The sequence below is a fragment of the Gorilla gorilla genome, chromosome 5 (genome assembly GCF_029281585.2).
Source record: "Gorilla gorilla gorilla isolate KB3781 chromosome 5, NHGRI_mGorGor1-v2.1_pri, whole genome shotgun sequence".
In the NCBI taxonomy this organism is placed as follows: Eukaryota; Metazoa; Chordata; class Mammalia; order Primates; family Hominidae; genus Gorilla; species Gorilla gorilla.
In genome coordinates, this window is record NC_073229.2 from 150,220,354 (window position 1) to 150,238,100 (window position 17,747).

Consider the following 17,747-nt stretch of genomic DNA (forward strand, 5'->3'; position numbering starts at 1 on the left):
TCCATAAACTCCAGACGGTTACCTTGGTGGTGTTCATCAGAGCTGCCTCCTTCCTGTCTATTCTGGTGAGTACTTTTTGCTCTAATAGCTGGGAGGGAATAGTGGAGTAGGTGGTCTTTGTGTTTAGCCAAAGTGGCCAGCAGATTTTGAAAAGTTTAAAATCTGCTACAGTTTTCTCAGCCACTTCCTGCCCAGGGTGACCCAGCTTTGGGCCAGCTTGCCACTGACTTCCTTATGACTAACTCTTTAAATACAAGGATTGAGCAATAAAACATTTTCAAACTGTTTAAGCTCTGGGAGGTAAGTCAGTATTGCCACTATTTCCTTGTTGAGAAACCTCACTCAAATATTGAGATTCCCTACATATTTAAGAAGGATGGCAATTATAAGTAAAAACAAAACAAAAAACAACAACAACCTTATTTCAAGTTTTTTAGGGGAAAGTAGAGTATGTGTTAACATCACAGGAGGCATTGTAGTGGGTGTGTTTATTTTATTGGGTTAAAATTGTGCTTTAAAAGTTTGAGACATGGAAATAGCTTTTAAGGTAATATGTTTTATACTCGTAAATTAAAGAAGCAGGGATTTGACTTTTTTTCAACACCAGGAAATTAGATGTTGAGGTTGTGTTATATAGATGCCAATATAAGCAACTCTGGCTCTTGAATAAAAGTTCTTAGTCGTTTGGTGTTAGAAGAACTGCTGACATCTTATGCTGGAAATATTATCAAATATTGCTTATCCAAAGAGATATGGAATAAAACGTAATGTTTCTCTGTTGAAAACTGAAGGTGACTTTTTTGGGAAATGATCTTATTTTCCATCCCATTGTAATAAATCTCCCTTGAAAAAGCACAGTGGAACTAGGCTCATGTTAATAGTTCTAACAGGAAAAAAAATTCTTTGTAGATAAAGCAAGGCATAAATAAACTCATTAATGCATTGCAGTGGTGGAAATGGAGGTGAGTGTTGCCAAGGCAATTGATGACCTTATTGTTGACCTGCTTGACCAAAAGAGAATAAATTATTCCAAAATAAGAACCTTGGCTCTTTTTGCTGGGTTATGGTTCTGTTCCATTATAAAGTTATTTAGAAAGCTAAACACTTGCAAGAATCTTTGTTCTTAGAAGGACTGTATTCATAGAATAAGTGAAATCTACTTTGATTTCCGACTTACCCACTCCCATTTTTCTCAGATATTTATCAAGTAATGTGGTTTGTAATCCAAACAAAAAAAAGTGCCTTAATCCAGAACATACACATGGAGACAATAACAGCAGACTGATGGTGTTTGTACTTTACTAAAACATTGAGATCTTCTCTAAAACAGAGTGGTTTGAGAACATAGTGTCTAGAGTGTAAAGAATTATAATGGAATGGTAAACATACTGTGATTCTATCTGGTCATAGAATCATAGAGACCAGCACATTCCTGTCTATCCTTTGGGGTGAAAAACTAGGGAACCTGACCCCTTTCCCTTAAAAGAGATCTGCCTTACGATGTTCATATGTTTCACTGTGTGGGATAAGCAAGTTGACATTTAGACATAACTGAGGCCAACCTGGAATTTGGCTCTTATCCCTTCCTTTATAAGCCCTTGTAGACAGGGCTCTTTGGGGGATGGAGGTTTAATTGTAATGGCAGTCTTTTAAGCCTGGGTCATGGAACAAAATAGGGCTTAATAGATGAATGTTAAGATAAGTCAGCTTCCCTTATGTAACTGCTAGCCCTATTTCTTGCAATATTAAGATGTGCTTAGTATATATTTGTTTTAAAATTTGAAAGTTCTTACTAAGATAATCATGTTGCAGTCATGCCAAACTGAATTGCCTAAAAAGGAACCTGTTTTGACCTCTATGACTTTAAAAATCTCTCCTGTAATCAAGCTTCCCTGGCTCTCTCCTGAGGATTTATCGGAAGAACTCTATTTTGGCTAACATGCAGCAGTGAAGATTAGCTGGGCTTATGTGTGAAGTTAGTCAAATTAAAAGAAAAGGAAAAAGGCTGAGGAGAAAATTAAAATTGAAAATGTAAATGGTACTCATGATATTGGAGTTGTACTTTGATGGACTGCCAAAGTAATGTGTTGTAAGTTGGTGAAGTGGGTCAATATGGGCTGAGTTGTTATTGATGAGTTTTAAAAATCTTTAAGAGTCCCTTAAAATTTGTGTATAAATCTTGGAGTATCTCACCACAAGTTGGAGTGACTTCTGCACAAAGAGCAAAATTGCCTTTGCATTTTTCCATTTTTCTTTTTTCTTTTTTTATTTTATTTTATTATTATTATACTTTAAGTTTTAGGGTACATGTGCATAATGTGCAGGTTAGTTACATATGTATACATGTGCCATGCTGGTGTGCTGCACCCATTAACTCGTCATTTAGCATCAGGTATATCTCCTAATGCTATCCCTCCCCCCTCCCCCCACCCCACAACAGTCCCCAGAGTGTGATGTTCCCCTTCCTGTGTCCATGTGTTCTCATTGTTCAGTTCCCACCTATGAGTGAGAACATGCGGTGTTTTGTTTTTTGTTCTTGCGATAGTTTACTGAGAATGATGATTTCCAATTTCATCCATGTCCCTACAAAGGACATGAACTCATCATTTTTTATGGCTGCATAGTATTCCATGGTGTATATGTGCCACATTTTCTTAGTCCAGTCTATCATTGTTGGACATTGGGGTTGGTTCCAAGTCTTTGCTATTGTGAATAGTGCCGCAATAAACATACGTGTGCATGTGTCTTTATAGCAGCATGATTTATAGTCCTTTGGGTATATACCCAGTAATGGGATGGCTGGGTCAAATGGTATTTCTAGTTCTAGATCCCTGAGGAATTGCCACACCGACTTCTACAATGGTTGAAATAGTTTACAGTCCCACCAACAGTGTAAAAGTGTTCCTATCTCTCCACATCCTCTCCAGCACCTGTTGTTTCCTGACTTTTTAATGATTGCCATTCTAACTGGTGTGAGATGGTATCTCATTGTGGTTTTGATTTGCATTTCTCTGATGGCCAGTGATGATGAGCATTTTTTCATGTGTCTTTTGGCTGCATAAATGTCTTCTTTTGAGAAGTGTCTGTTCATATCCTTTGCCCACTTTTTGATGGGGTCGTTTGTTTTTTTCTTGTAAATTTGTTGGAGTTCATTGTAGATTCTGGATATTAGCCCTTTGTCAGATGAGTAGGTTGTGAAAATTTTCTCCCATTCTGTAGGTTGCCTGTTCACTCTGATGGTAGTTTCTTTTGCTGTGCAGAAGCTCTTTAGTTTAATTAGATCCCATTTGTCAATTTTGTCTTTTGTTGCCATTGCTTTTGGTGTTTTGGACATGAAGTCCTTGCCCATGCCTGTGTCCTGAATGGTAATGCCTAGGTTTTCTTCTAGGGTTTTTATGGTTTTAGGTCTAACGTTTAAGTCTTTAATCCATCTTGAATTAATTTTTGTATAAAGTGTAAGGAAGGGATCCAGTTTCAGCTTTCTCCGTATGGCTAGCCAGTTTTCCCAGCACCATTTATTAAATAGGGAATCCTTTCCCCATTGCTTGTTTTTGTCAGGTTTGTCAAAGATCAGATAGTTGTAGATATGCGGCGTTATTTCTGAGGGCTCTGTTCTGTTCCATTGATCTATATCTCTGTTTTGGTACCAGTACCATGCTGTTTTGGTTACTGTAGCCTTGTAGTATAGTTTGAAGTCAGGTAGCATGATGCCTCCATTTTTCTACATACCAATTGAGAAGCAATTCTCCATAGATCTCTTGCATTTCTATATGTCTTTCTAAGAAAGGCACAGACTTCTTGTGTCCTATACTGTGTTTTTGAGGATATTTGTATAGTGAACAATCTTGGAAGATATAGAGTCTTTCTCTCCCCTGTCTCCCCCTCGCTTTTAACTTCTGGAGCAGAGATTTAAGTTTGTGTACAACCTTGGAAGATAGTGTCTTCCTTTCAGAGTAAAGGCTTGCTTACTGCCCATTATAAAAGATTGGGTTCCCTAAGCTTAATATTTCTTCTTTGTAATACAACCTACTGTAAGTGCAGGCACCCATCTGGGCCTAATCTGGTCACTCTTCTGGGACTTGGGTATAAGGAAGAACTGATTGTTAAAATGCTGATTATCAGGCCAGGCACAGTGGCTCATGCCTGTAATCCCAGCACTTTGGGAGGCCGAGGCAGGTGGATCACCTGAGGTCAGGAGTTTGAGATCAGCCTGGCCAACATGGTGAAACCCCATCTCTACTAAAAATACAAAAATTACCCAGGCATGGTATGGTGCATGCCTATAATCCCAGCTACTCTGGAGGCTGAGACATGAGAATTGCTTGAACCTGGGAGGTGGAGATTGCAGTGAGCTGAGAGTACACCACTGCACTCCAGCCTGGGTGACAGAGCGAGACTCCATCTCAAAAAAAAAAAAAATTGCAGATTGTCATGCCCTGCTTACTGTACCATAAGTAATAAAGTTCTTTGTATGTGACCTAGGAGTATGTCTTTTACCAGTTTCAATGAATATGTCAGGCGCTTGCAATAGAGCAAAATCTCAGACCCTTCATGGTTCTTGATGGTTTTTTATCATGAGGATGGGATGCTGACAGACACATAGCTTTCTGGAAGAGGAGGAGGGCTTTGGGGCTCATTAACAGGATTCATGGGAAGTCCTTAGTAATTGTTAGCAAGCATGTTGACCAAATTTCATGATCAACCTGATGATACATGGTCCTCAACTTCATTGCCTGTTAATGAGGAGCAAATGGGGCAGTGGTTGCAGGCCAAGTATCAGAAAGTAGGTCCAGTGATAGTTACCCAAATGGTCCCTTGTTATTTGCTAACCCTTTTCTGGGCGTTTAGAGAGGTGTTTCCTCACCAGTTTGCCAGTTAGCTTCAGGTCCACCCCACTATAACAATTAGTACTAAGATATATCCTGAGTGGGCTGAAGGGTGTACCTTCTTAGACAATAGGTGAATCATTAGAACTTTGGCTGTTTTGCTTGGGACATATGGTGGCAGGGCACATCATGGTTGTTAAGGAACATGGGCAACAAGTGGGCTATTTTATGGCTCAGCTCCTCCTGGCAGTCTGTCATGCCAGACTTAATATCCATTCAGAGAAAATAATAAAGGATTTTTTTTTTTTTTTCCAGTGGGTCTTGGTTGCTTTCAGAGAGCATTGGCATCTCAGGGATATATCCCTGAGACAAACTCCTGTGGGAAGGGATAGAAGAGGCATTAACTAGTATTTGGTCTTTTACTGCCCTGAATTGAGTTTACCGTTCTGATGAAGGCGACCTACTGAAGAATGAGAAACTGACCCAGAGAATTCTGGATAAATTCTTGCAGTTGGCCCCCCAACCTTGGAAAAGTGCTCTACCTTTTATGTTAAAACCGGGCCAGAACTTAAGAGATATTTCTTGGTACTGGTGAAGATGCTGTCAATTAAGATGAACTCCTAAAAAAAGAAAAATGTCAATGTAAGTCAAGCTAGAGTCAGGCAAAGGACACAAACCCAGTGGCTTCAGTCTGAAGACCATGTGTCCATGGTTGCTGAGTCAAAGGGTCCCCAATGCCAAAACGTTGTCAGATTTTCTTTGTTTTGGGGACCAAAATCATTGGAATTTCATTTATTTGAGCTCCAAGCAGCTGCTATACTAAATACTAAAAGTAGATGTAAAGCCTTGCATACTGGCATGGAGCCTCCCACTCCAACCCCATGTTCCCTTGTTTCTCCCTCCACCTTTAACCTGACCTCAGTGGCTTTAAGGAGAAAGATGATTAGGGATGGGGCCCGGGACTCCTTATCTCAAAGGAGGACCAGCCATCACATGTACCCATCTGAATATGCTGGGGGACTTTATAGGAGAAAGGGGCACAAACTTGTATGGCTTTGTTGAATACAGGTGCCCAGTTCACCATCTTACACAGTCCTGTGGGGGAAGGGTCCACTCGGTTTCAACTGATAGGGTATGGGCAAGGTTCACAATAGGAAAAGAAAGTTAACATGACCACAGGTCAACTTGTGGGTATGACCTGTTGAACCAATTTAATGCACTGTTGTTCTTTTTGCATCTGAATATATAGCAGAAAATGACATGTTATATGCTTGAACTTCTCTGCCCTATAAGTGCTAGAGCCCAACCAGAAAGAGCCCCATTTAGATAGGTACTAGTATCTTTAAGGATACAGAAACCTAATGATACCTCTGAGCTATAGAATATCCTGTAACTGATTACTTTGCTGATTGGAGACTCTGGTAAAAGGAGATACCCTTCATCCAGAGGTGCCCTTGGAGTTTTGGATGCCTGGACTCCTTGACATGGCTGGCCAGATACACGGCTTCTGAAAAACAAGTAAGTATTAGCTACTACTGATACGGACAGGAGGCAGGGAAATACTGGGTAGAAGAGGGCAGCGCCCTGACAAAGGCCCCACCCTCAAGCCTGAAAACCCACGGCCCTAATTGGGAACAGGCATTCCTGTTTTTGTGCCCAAATGTTGCCTTTTGGCCTGCCATGCCCCCTTATCTTGTACCCCTATAAACCCTAAACCCCAGGCTCCACAAGCAGAAGAGTGGCAGAGAAGGAGAGAAGAGAAGGAGCATCTGAACATCAAGAGGAGTTTGGCTGGAGATGGTTGGAGAGGAGATTGGTTGCAGGATGGCTGAACTCCAGGGGAAGATCATCTTCCCACAACATCCCCTTTACAGCTCCCCATCCATCCCGCTGAGAGCCACCTCTACCACTCAGTTAAAGCCCCGTATTCACCATCCTTCAAGTTTGTGTGTGATCTGATTCTTCCTGCATGCTGGACAAGGACCCGGGTATCAAGAGGGCAGGGTGTAAAAGGCTGTCACCCTGACTCTCCACTGAGCTGGTTTAACACTTAGCTGTCCACAGACGGCAACTGCTAAAAGACCATTAATCGTAACACAGTCCTAGATGCTACCGTGGGGCTGGAGCCCAAAAGCGCTCGCCCAGCTCCTGCATCTGCCTGTCTGCATGCTCCCCTTCCCGTAAGGGGTTTGAGCACACCCCTGTCACAAGTTCCACGGAGGAGTCGGGCAACTCTCCTGTTTCACTACTGGGCTTCTGTCAAAACTGAACACTTAAGCCAGCTAGCCTGCTGTTCCCTTTTTGGAGTAGATCAAACAGACCTCATGACTACTAAAGTGGAAAGGGCCCAACTATCCTTGCTTGTCATATAAAATCATTATATGTAATAATCATTAATGCAACAGACCTACCCTCAATGACATCTTGGATTTACATGAAAAAGTGGCAGCTAATCCTTTGGGGGAAAACTTTATCATCCATTCTGCTGCCTGAAACAAAGCCCCTGGCTCAGCACCCTTGTTTCATAAAGGTTACATATAGGGGCTTTAAAAATACATTTAGGTGGCATTTAGGAGGTTCCTCAAAATGCCTGTTGCTTCTTTCACTGATAGATTGGCTAAGCTGAAAACCAGTGCCGTTTCAATGGACTGCAATGGCTGTTCAACCTCAGTGCCAGGTAAACAGAACTGAAAATGGATGTAGTTGGTCTGGTCATCAAGTAGAATTCAAGGCCATTCTCAAAGCTCTGACCAATACCCTCCTTGAGGAGCCTTGTTATGTTTTTACTGACTGTTAGGTTGTTGCTAAAGACCTATGGTTTGATCCACCACTTGGAAAACTAGAGATTTGCAGATTGAAGACATCCTTCCTTAGGGGCTTCAAACAGTGGAAACAAATTGTGGCGGCTGATAGAACTGTCGGGGTCACTCATATTGACATCCATTTGAAAGTCTCATTCTGTGATGAGACCAGCTAGAATCACTCGGTTAGCTAGCACCACCCAGATTGCCGTCATTGCTGCCCGGATCCATTATTGTACTGGACATGGCAACACATCCGCTGTTATAGACAGGACACAAGTAAATACTTGATGTTTCTGATGCAAAGGCTACCATTTGGTGCTAGACTTGTGACTCCTGCCAAAAGTCGACCTTGTTGCCTCTTGGTAAGGACGAACACACTGCATGGGGTGTTGTCTCCACTACTCCTGGCAGATTGATTACCTCAGACCTTCCTCCACCCCTCTTTAGAGCTATTGGTTGTTCATGAATACTATTGACACTTTCTCAGGTTACAAGGTTGCTGTTCCAGTGCAATCATTTGACTCCAGCCATACCACTTTGGCCCTTGAAACTAATCTGTGTCATGTGTTTGGCTTTCTGGACCATTTGGTATGACAGTGATACACCTTTTATTACTAAAGCCACTCAATCATGGGCTACACTCAAGACATTTGACAGACTTTCCATACTTCCTGCCATCCACAGGCATCTGGAATCTGTGAGCTTTGAAATTTGCTCTACATTTGTTCTATATTTTCTCTGGCAGCCCTTTACCAAACCTTCACAGAAAGACTCAGCACATTGCTCCAAAGTTACCTCTCAACAGGGCAGTCTTCTGTTCTTTGTGGGATGTGTAAGTCTTTTAATTGATGGTTTTAACTCAGACAATTGGTGATTAATAGTTTGAGTCTCAGGCCGAGAAGATTTTCCAAAACCAGCACCTGAGAGAGTTGTAACAATCGGTTGAAAAGGACCACTTTACCTAGTATGCTTCATTATTGATGTTGAAGCAGGCAAATAAATATTCTAGCTGATGTATTATCTTCAATTTTCTTTCTCTTTACATTTTTCTATAGATTCCAAGAGTGTTAATTTTTTTTTCTATTTTAATGTCAATTGTTGTTCCTCTGTATTAGTTGTATGTGTTATTCTATTTTTCCTGTAATACATGTTCTAAGGCTTGTCTATTGGTGATTGGTTGATGTCTATGGGAGTTCCATGCATGGATTTAAATAATGACAAAGGAATTTATAGTCTGGTTGGGGTGATGAGACCTACACATAAAAAGATAGTTAACACAAAGTAGAATGAATTAAGTACCCAGGAGAAGCCTCAATGGAGTTTGGAAGGATGAGAATTTTCTTCAGAGTAGAATATTTAATAAAGATTTCACAGAAGATGTAGTGCTTAAGCCAGAACATTACAAATTTTTTAAAAATTCAGTTAAGTGGAGAGAGGAAAGAAGCACATTTTAGATTGGGGGTGTTATGTGAATAGTGTGAGGAAAGTTCAGATGTGAGAATGTGTGAGTCAAGTTCAGAAGATGATAGGTACTAACTAGACTAACTAGAGGGAAGGGTTCATGTGTATGATGGTGGGAGAGGACTTTGAAAAAGGTAGGCTGGGGTCATGTTGCGAAAGACCTTGAATGTCAGTCTAAAGAATTTGTATTGGACTGGGCATGGTGGCTCATGCCTGTAATCCCAGCACTTTGGGAGGTGGAGGTGAGCACATCACTTGAGGCCAGGAGTTCGGGACTAGCCTGGCCAACATGGTGAAACACCATCTCTGCTAAAAAATACAAAAATTAGCTGGGCGTGGTGGCACACGCCTGTAATCCCAGCTGCTTGGGAGGCTGAGGCAGGAGAATCGCTTGAATCTGGGAGGCAGAGGTTGCAGTGAGCCAAGATTGTGCCACTGCACTCCAGCCTGGACAACAGAGCAAGACTTCATCTCAAAAAAAAAAAAAAAAAAATAGACAATAGAAAGTTGTCATGGGACTAAAGATTTGAGAATAGGGACTGATTTCAGAAAGGTGATTTGGGGTGTCAGTTGCAGTGGCTCACGCCTGTATTCTCAGAGCTTTGAGAGGCTGAGGCCGGAGGATCACTTGGAGCCAGGATTACGAGACCAGCCTGGGCAACATAGTGAGGCCCTGTAATTACAAAAATAAAATGGGCCAAGTGTAGTGGCACATGCCTGTAGTGCTAGCTACTCAGGAGGCTGAGGTGGGAAGATCACTTGAGCCCAGGAGTTCAAGGTTACAGTAAACTGTGATTATGCCACTGCACTCCAGTGTGGGCGACACAGTGAGATGTGGTCTCAAAAAAAAAAAAAAAGTGATTTTGGCAATGGAGTGTAGGATGTGCTTGAGACAGGCCAGGAGGTAAATAAATAGTCCATATGAGAATGTGAACCAACAGTGGGAATAGACAATAGAGACAGATGGAAGACATTTTACTCATCTATTCATTCATTCAACAAATATTTTGTCCTCATTGGTATGCTAGGCACTACAGGGTCAAAGATTAGAAATGATAATCCCTACCTGGAAGAAGCTTGGAACCTTCGGTAGCTGTAGAGATAAATAATCCTAGCAAGGCATCAAGTGCAGTGAGATATAGGGGGCCCTATGGGAACATGCAGGCAAGGAATCCAGCCTGCCCTGGGGCTGGGGGCGTGGGAGATGGTTCCAAGAGGAAGTGTTTCCTGAATTGCCTTTTGAAGTTTTTGTATTGGATTTAATAACTTTATTGTGAGATATATTATTTATACCAAAGAGTGCATAAAGCATAAGTACAGTTTAGTGAATAATTACACAGGGACATCCCTACAGCACCATCCCTGAAGTGAGTTTGGAAGGGTAGGTAGTAGTTAGCCAGGTTAAGCTGGGGAAAGATCCGGGAGGAGGTAATGATGTGTGAGGCAGAGGACATAGCAAAGGAATAGAGAGCATGGTATGTAGGGAAACTGCATGCAGTTCATGGTCACTGAAGTGTGAACTGGGGATCAACAATGTAAAGTCAGAGAGTAAGGCAGGAAGGGGTTTGCATTTCTGCTTGATTACCTTGGGCATACTAACCCACTCCCCCTACCCTGGATTTTCACTAGGGAAGCCATATTATCAGACTTGGTCAGGCCATCACTCTGATGATAGTGGTTTGTCATGGAGGGAGATATGAATAGAAGCTGGAATGCTGATCAGAAGATTGATGCAGTCATCCAGGTTAGAGAACAGTGGTAGTAGGGATTCAATGGAGAAATATTTAGAAGGTGAGTGAGCAGGCAGGTCGTGGTAGTTGGGAACCAGATGAGGAGTCAGGGATGATATCTGAGATTCCAGCTAGGGCACTGAGTGGGTACAAACTGGAATAGATGATAATGGGAAAAGGATGAGTTTAGGTTTGGACATCCTGAACAAGAGGAGCCTATGGTACAAGCATGAAGAACTTCATAGCAGGCTTTTGAGTATCCAAGAGCAAAGCCAGGCAATGATTACTTATGCAAGAAGCAGAAGATCCCTGTATGGGACAAAAAACAAAACAAAACAAAAAACCACTGAGTCAAGACACATTGTACAGCTCTAAGATTCCTTCTGTGCCATTTTCCCCCAGCATGATATATATATTTGGCAAAGAGAATTGACATGACCCAATACTCTTGAGACTGGATCAGGCCATTCCAAGTTTATTACAAGAAATTTATACTAGAATTACTTAATGAGATAAAATTTCTCCACTGTGCCACTTGAAGCTGCGAGAACAACACTGGCTTTGGGTGATGTGCTTCTGCCCAAACTGGATGGGTGGATGTGCTCTATTTGCCGTATAAGTTAGTGAGCTACATTGTAGAGTTAGGACGTAAAGAAATTGATAAGCTGTTGTTAGTTGTCTCTAAGAAAAACCTGCTAAAGAAATACACAGGCTGCCGCTGTTTGGGCTCCAGACGCAGAAAAAGAAAAACCCAAAGGGTTTTCCTTTCCTCTCATCCTTTAAAATTAAAAATACTTCCCCTTCCTCTCTCTTATTAAGTAACTACATAATACCTTTCAGGCAGCAACATAGAAATTACAGAGTAGGCCAGAATATGGGGAAAATTTTAATTAAATCTGGGGTTTCATTTGTTTTTTAATTTATTAAAAAATGCTTGGCCAAAAAAAAATCCCAATTTCCCTCTGCCCCCCTTTTTATATATCCTTATGCATTTGGCAGAGCTCATGACAATGTCTTTCCACCTGTGGACCGGCCAAAAGCCTTTTCTGAAGCTCCTACTAATTTGGATTAAACTGACTGGTTAAAAGCTTCACACAGAAATGCTGCCAGGAAAGTCATGAGGTCTGATGACATTTAAGTCTACAGTCTTATCTTTTGGACCAAAATAAATGAACAAAGATCTAGTTTTTGATCTTGCATTTGTTAGCTTGTTTTCTCTCAGTTTTGGAGAAACAGATCAAGAACCTGAAAACAGGAGAACCATGTTTTTGCCTCCAGTCTGTCTTTCTGAACCCAAAGAGAAGCTCTTTCATGATCCTAAGTGGGTTCCTAAGGAAACAAGAAGGGCAGGACTGGTGCTGTGTGATGAATCAGGTTTCTGGGGAAGACCTGACCCATTTCTGCTAGGGGTAAATGGCCCAGAAGACTTGCTCCTATGGCGGGGGATGTCACCTGATGCATTGGAACCTAAGGCTAGACCTTGAAGTGTATCAAGTTCATCTCTGTGTCCTTTTTTTTTTTTGCCTCTCAACAAGGAATTAGACATAGTCCTATCCTCAATGAGCTCATGGTCTGGAGGATGGCGGTGGTATGAAACAAAGAGGTAAGTAGTCAGTTAAAATAGTGTGATCCGTCTTTCCACAGGGCAAGCCCAGGGTGAGTCTAAGAGGAGCACCTAGCCACTTCTAACAGTGGTAGTGTATTAACCATGTGTTTCTGATGTTTTGACATCTGGGGCTTTGCTGACCCTGGAGAGACCAGAACCAGCCAATTCCTAGAGATAAAGGTTTCACCTTCCTTCAAGTGTGTCTTTTATAGAAACTAAACAGTCCAGAGTCCACTCACTCTATTTCCTCTTTTATACAGCTTTTATGCTTTGGGTCACTATTTCTCAGACCTAATCACTTTTGGGCCAGGTACCAGGTAACTTAGGGACAACCCCTATACCCCAGAGCCTGCTGAAATTATTCAGACTAGCTAATCCTATGCCTGCTCATCCTGCCTTACCTGTTCCTTCCTCTGGAAACCACAATAAAGGCTCTTGTCCACATTTTCCCCTCCCCTCTGCCTCCTGAACGACCCTGGTCCTTCCCCACATGGCCCTGCATGGCGTGGTGTGTCCTCTCCTCTTGAGAGCTTTGAGGAACAAACTGTCTTTTCAATTAAAATTGTCTTCTGATCTGTTGGTCTCACCATACCTGAATAATAAGAAAACCTACATTTAAAAACACGTGAGAGAGGACTGGGTCAAGGAAGAAGTCTGAGAGATGACATCTAAGTTAACCCCTAAAGAAGTGGAAGTTGCTTGATCATGTCAGGGGGTGAGGGCGGGAAGGGGGATTCCAGGCAGAGAGAATAGCACTGGAAAAGCATATTTGGTTAACAGTTCAACTAGTTGGTGTGCCAGGAGCTAAATGTATTAGCCAAAGAGGAGAAATGAAGCTGGACAGGTCATGAGAGCCAGATCCTAAAGGACTCATACGCCCTGCTGCAGAATCTGCACTTAATTCTGGGAGAAGCCCACTCCCTGTGACCTCCTCTCCCCTTTGGTAATGCCAAGGCTCTTTGGGAAGTTTTAATTTCTTTCAAAATGGTGTCCTTGGCTGAAGTGCTTCAGTTCCTTGACAAAGGGTGCCTGTAAAGAGGGAGTCTGTGGCTTTGCCTTTGCTCCAGGGTCTGTTTCTGCCTTGGTTCTAGGTCTCAGTTAATGCTGTCTTCTAAGTTGGGTGAATTGCATAGCTGAGGCTGCGTGAATTAAGGCATTGACACCACAAAGCTTCCATTTCCCCATCTATACAGCCCCTCTAGGTGCCCAGTTACACTGTGGTAAGAGATTTCCCAAATAAGTACAGCAGAAACCTTCCTGACCCTGACTGACAGATACTTGCTCCAGAGCCAAGAAACAGTCACATGTTGGCCTCCTGCACCGAGGGAGATGATTTTTATTGATTTCACTCTTCACACAGTGCTGACGGTGTAGGCCTGCAGAAGAGCAAGCTGATGAAAATAAAGATTGTGGGTTGCCAGCTCATGTTTGTCCTTATCTCCAAGGCAAAATACAAACACTGTTTCAGGGAGCTGCTTCTCCACTCCAAGACAAATGAGCTGTTGAAGTGTCATGATTTTAAAATCTGGTGATATACATAAAGGATATTTTACTGATCAACCTCAAGGAATCTGTCATAAATAAAAAATAGTTTGTGATTCAAGCACTGTTGCCTATTTCAGAACTTCACCTTGGAGCCCACTCTGCTGTCTTCTGAGACACAGGGTGCTCCCTGAAAGAAGACAGCTCAGAACTCCCAACACTTCTCTTTCCCATCTTTCCTTGAAGATGCTTACCAAGAGCAACCAGGCTTTTTGAGTCACCATATGCTGACGAACATTTTTGTTGTTTTTTGAGACAGGGTCTGGCTCTATAGCCCAGGTTGTAGTGTAGTGGTGCAATCTTAGCTCACTGCAGCCACAACCTCCTGGGTTTAAGCAATCCTCCCGCCTCAGCCTCCTGAGAAGCTGGGACTACAGGCACATGCCACTTCACTCATCTAATTTTTATATGTTTTGTAGAGACAGGGTTTCTCCATGTTGTCCAGGCTGGTCTTGAACTCTTGGGCTGAACTGATCCCCTTGCCTCGGCCTCCCAAAGTGCTATGATTACAGGCATGAGCCACTGTGCCTGTCCTTTACGACCTTTTAAAAACCCATTACTAATGAGAATGAGAGGAAGGACAGCATGGAATCCTCTAGCCCTTGCTTGTGGCCCGCCTGGTTTTCTCTAACACTCCCTGCCTGCTTCTCCTTCACTATTTACTGCATGCCTGGCATATGCCAGCCAGCAACCACTATGAACATCAGATGAATAAAAGATACATGTCTTATGTTGAACAGTTGTACACAGTTCTTGGTTAAACTCATTTTTGCTAAATTGTTAAGAACTCATTTATTCTGAGTCCCAAACTCTGGCACTTAAAAATAAAAAATAAAAAACAAGACTATACCACTTTCAATACACTGTTCTCTGGATGAGGTACTGGGTGAGATCGGGAAGGGCAGAGAGGTTTTATGGGGTGCAACATCTGATCATAAAGGAATTGACGTTTTTTCCCTTTAGTATATATGATTTCTTTGTATGACTAAACCCGTTTCTTTGTTTATGTTTCCTCCCATAAAGTTCTACAGCCATTTTTCATGCTTCCTCAGTGTTCTATAAAGTTCTACAGTCCATTTTTTAAAGCTTTTTATTTAAATTTTTTGAATAAGCAATAAATTTACGTGGTTTGAAATTCAAAACAGTTCAAAAGCGTATACCCAGTGAAAAGTTTCCCTCTTTCTTTTTCTCCTTCTCATGGGTCTCTCAGACACCCAGCTCCCTGCCTTGAGACAACCACTGTCACAGATGGCTTAGCTCAATGTCAAACAATACAAGAGAGTCCCAATGTGAAGCCATCATTGAAGCACCCATGTGAAACAATGGCAAAAGCAAAGAACCAGGAGTAAGACGTCCCTTCCCAGTCCTCCCAGGACAGCTCTGAATTCATCTTTGTCTTATTTCGCACTGTTAACATAAGATAATAACCTTTCCTTAGCTATCTCTCTTGGAATGAGAACTGTTGGGATGATTTGTATGAATGCATTTGGAAAAGTTTATAAGGGTTATAAAGACTAAGGAAGAGAAAACACAGAGCCTAAAACTAAATCCATTAGGCGAGGAGTTGAATCATGGTAAGGAGTCAAATTGTTCAAGATGTTGCCCAAGAATTCCTTTTATTTGATTTCAAAGCTTCCACTGCTGAGATGTGGGGAGGTTATTGGGCCAATAGGGAAGGATAAAAGGTAGATTTATTTTCTGCCAGTTTTCAGATCTTCTCTTGAATTCTGCCATCACCTAGCCAGAAGAGGTAGCCTCTCTTAGGTGCATACCTAAGCAAAGAATGTGACCTCCTTTGCAGCCTCCTGATTGGCCACCTTTGGGGTCAGCTGAAGCTTATTTCCTGGGCTACTCAACTCCTTTCTTGTTTGTAGAGTGGTTTCCCATCAAGTAAAGACTTAGGCCAGGCGTGAGAGTTGGGAGAAAATACAGACTGCTGTAAGGCTGTTACTTCAGGACTGATGTCACCATCTTCCTTGAGGCAGAGCTTGCCATTTACTTCAGAGGAAGTTTTGCTTGGGAAGGAATGCAGACTCTGATGTGCAGTTAAATGTGCATGTGTGAAGGGGAGCTGGCCTGATAGCTAGGGGCTGGAGCCCTTCTTTATCCACAGAAGATAGGAAGCAAAGAACGGTGATAACGTGGCTTTCACTTCTGTGTGCCTCCACCTGGCCCCAAAGCTGTGTCTATTGAGATAGGAGCTCTGGGTTGGGCCCACTGAGGCTTTCTTGGTGCAGTAATTATGGAAGGGATCAATGTCCTTCTGTTCAGTGAACTCTGGTGCAATTTTATCAAAGGAACCCTAAGCCTATGCCTTTTGTATGTTTCTTCCTTTTTTAAGTGACAATTATTTATTTGCAGAGGCCCAGTAAATAATAAACTTGTCTTGAGCATTATCTTTCTTTTACAAAGCAGCCTGAGCAAAGCTGCAGGATTTCTGGGAGAGAGTTCAAGGTTGACAAGCCTTTGCGGCTCTCCTCTCTTCCTCTTTCCTCTCACCTAGTCCTCCATGGCAAGAAGTAATCTGATGGTGTCTATGGTTGTCTTGATTTTCTGATGCCAGGAATTGAATTGAGTTCTTATGTCTTAGGTTATCTTTGAAGCTACTTATCTCTGTATTAGGGAAAAGTCAGTACTTTTTGAAGAATCAATGTCGATGAATTATGGTGGGATATTTGGCTGGAGGCACTGATTGTATTAGCTGCCCTATTAGGGGATGTCTAGAGAAACTTCAAGTACCCTATTGATTGGAAGGGATTAGTGGCTTTTTGGTCAGTGTTGAATGTAAATCAGAGCTCTGAACACTATAATTCTGTAATTTGAGGAGAAATCATTCTGTCCAATGAACCAAACAGGCTTGGTTAAATAAGTTGCTTGAAATTCACTGAGACCAGAAGCTTTGTAATATGTTTGGCAACCATTAAAATAGTTAAAATGCTTCTGCCTAGGCGGTAATTAGTCTTCAGGAAAACACAGAAAATGTGTCATCTACACCACTGCCTTCAGTCCGTCAAACCCGGCGTCTGCGTGTGAGTTGGTTTTAGCATTTTGACAGCACTGGGGCTCAAGGAACCTAGGTCAAGACCTAATGGCCTAAGAGATTACCTCTTCATTGCCTTTGTCTTCAGAGTCTTTCTATTAGAGCACCTTTGCTAAAGGGCTGGCAAGGATTGGAAGGCTTAGCTAGACAGCTCCATCTCCCCAGTGGTATTTCTTTTTTTCTTTTTCTTCTTTTTTTTTCAATTATATAAGTTCTGGGATACATGTGCAGAATGTGCAGCATTGTTACATAGGTATACACATGCCATGGAGGTTTGCTGCACCCATCAGCCCGACACTACATTAGGTATTTCTCTTAATGTTATCCCACTCCTAGCCCCCCACCTCCCGACGGGCCCCAGTGTGTGATATTCCCCTCCCTGTGTCCATGTGTTCTCATTGTTCAACTCCCACTTATGAGTGAGAACATGCGGTGTTTGGTTTTCTGTTCCTGTGTTAGTTTGCTGAGAATGATGATTTCCAGCTTCATCCATGCCCCTGCAAAGGACATGAACTCCTTCTTTTTTATGGCTGCATAGTATTCCATGGTGTATATGTGCCATATTTTCTTTATCCAGTCTATCATTGATAGGCATTTGGGTTGGTTCCAAGTCTTTGCTATTGTGAACAGTGCTGCAATAAACATACATGTGCATGTGTCTTTATAGTAGAATGATTTATAATCCTTTAGGTATATACCCAGTAATGGGATGGCTGGGTCAAATGGTATTTCTAGTTC

The 17,747-nt window shown here is 42.1% G+C and overlaps 1 protein-coding gene across 3 annotated transcripts in view; it reads left to right on the plus strand.

The window, feature by feature from the left end:
• TRMT11 (tRNA methyltransferase 11 homolog) overlaps positions 1 to 17,747 on the plus strand; it is a 91,016-nt gene that overhangs the window by 54,365 nt on the left and 18,904 nt on the right. Inside the window, exons 14-15 of one of the 3 annotated variants that reach the window (XR_008681070.2) lie at positions 15 to 65; positions 12,357 to 15,022. The gene's annotated coding sequence lies outside the window, so the exon portion shown is untranslated. Of the gene's footprint in view, positions 1 to 14; positions 66 to 12,356; positions 15,023 to 17,747 lie in introns of those variants that run through there. The other 2 variants (XR_010134363.1, XR_008681071.2) reach the window with 2 other exon arrangements.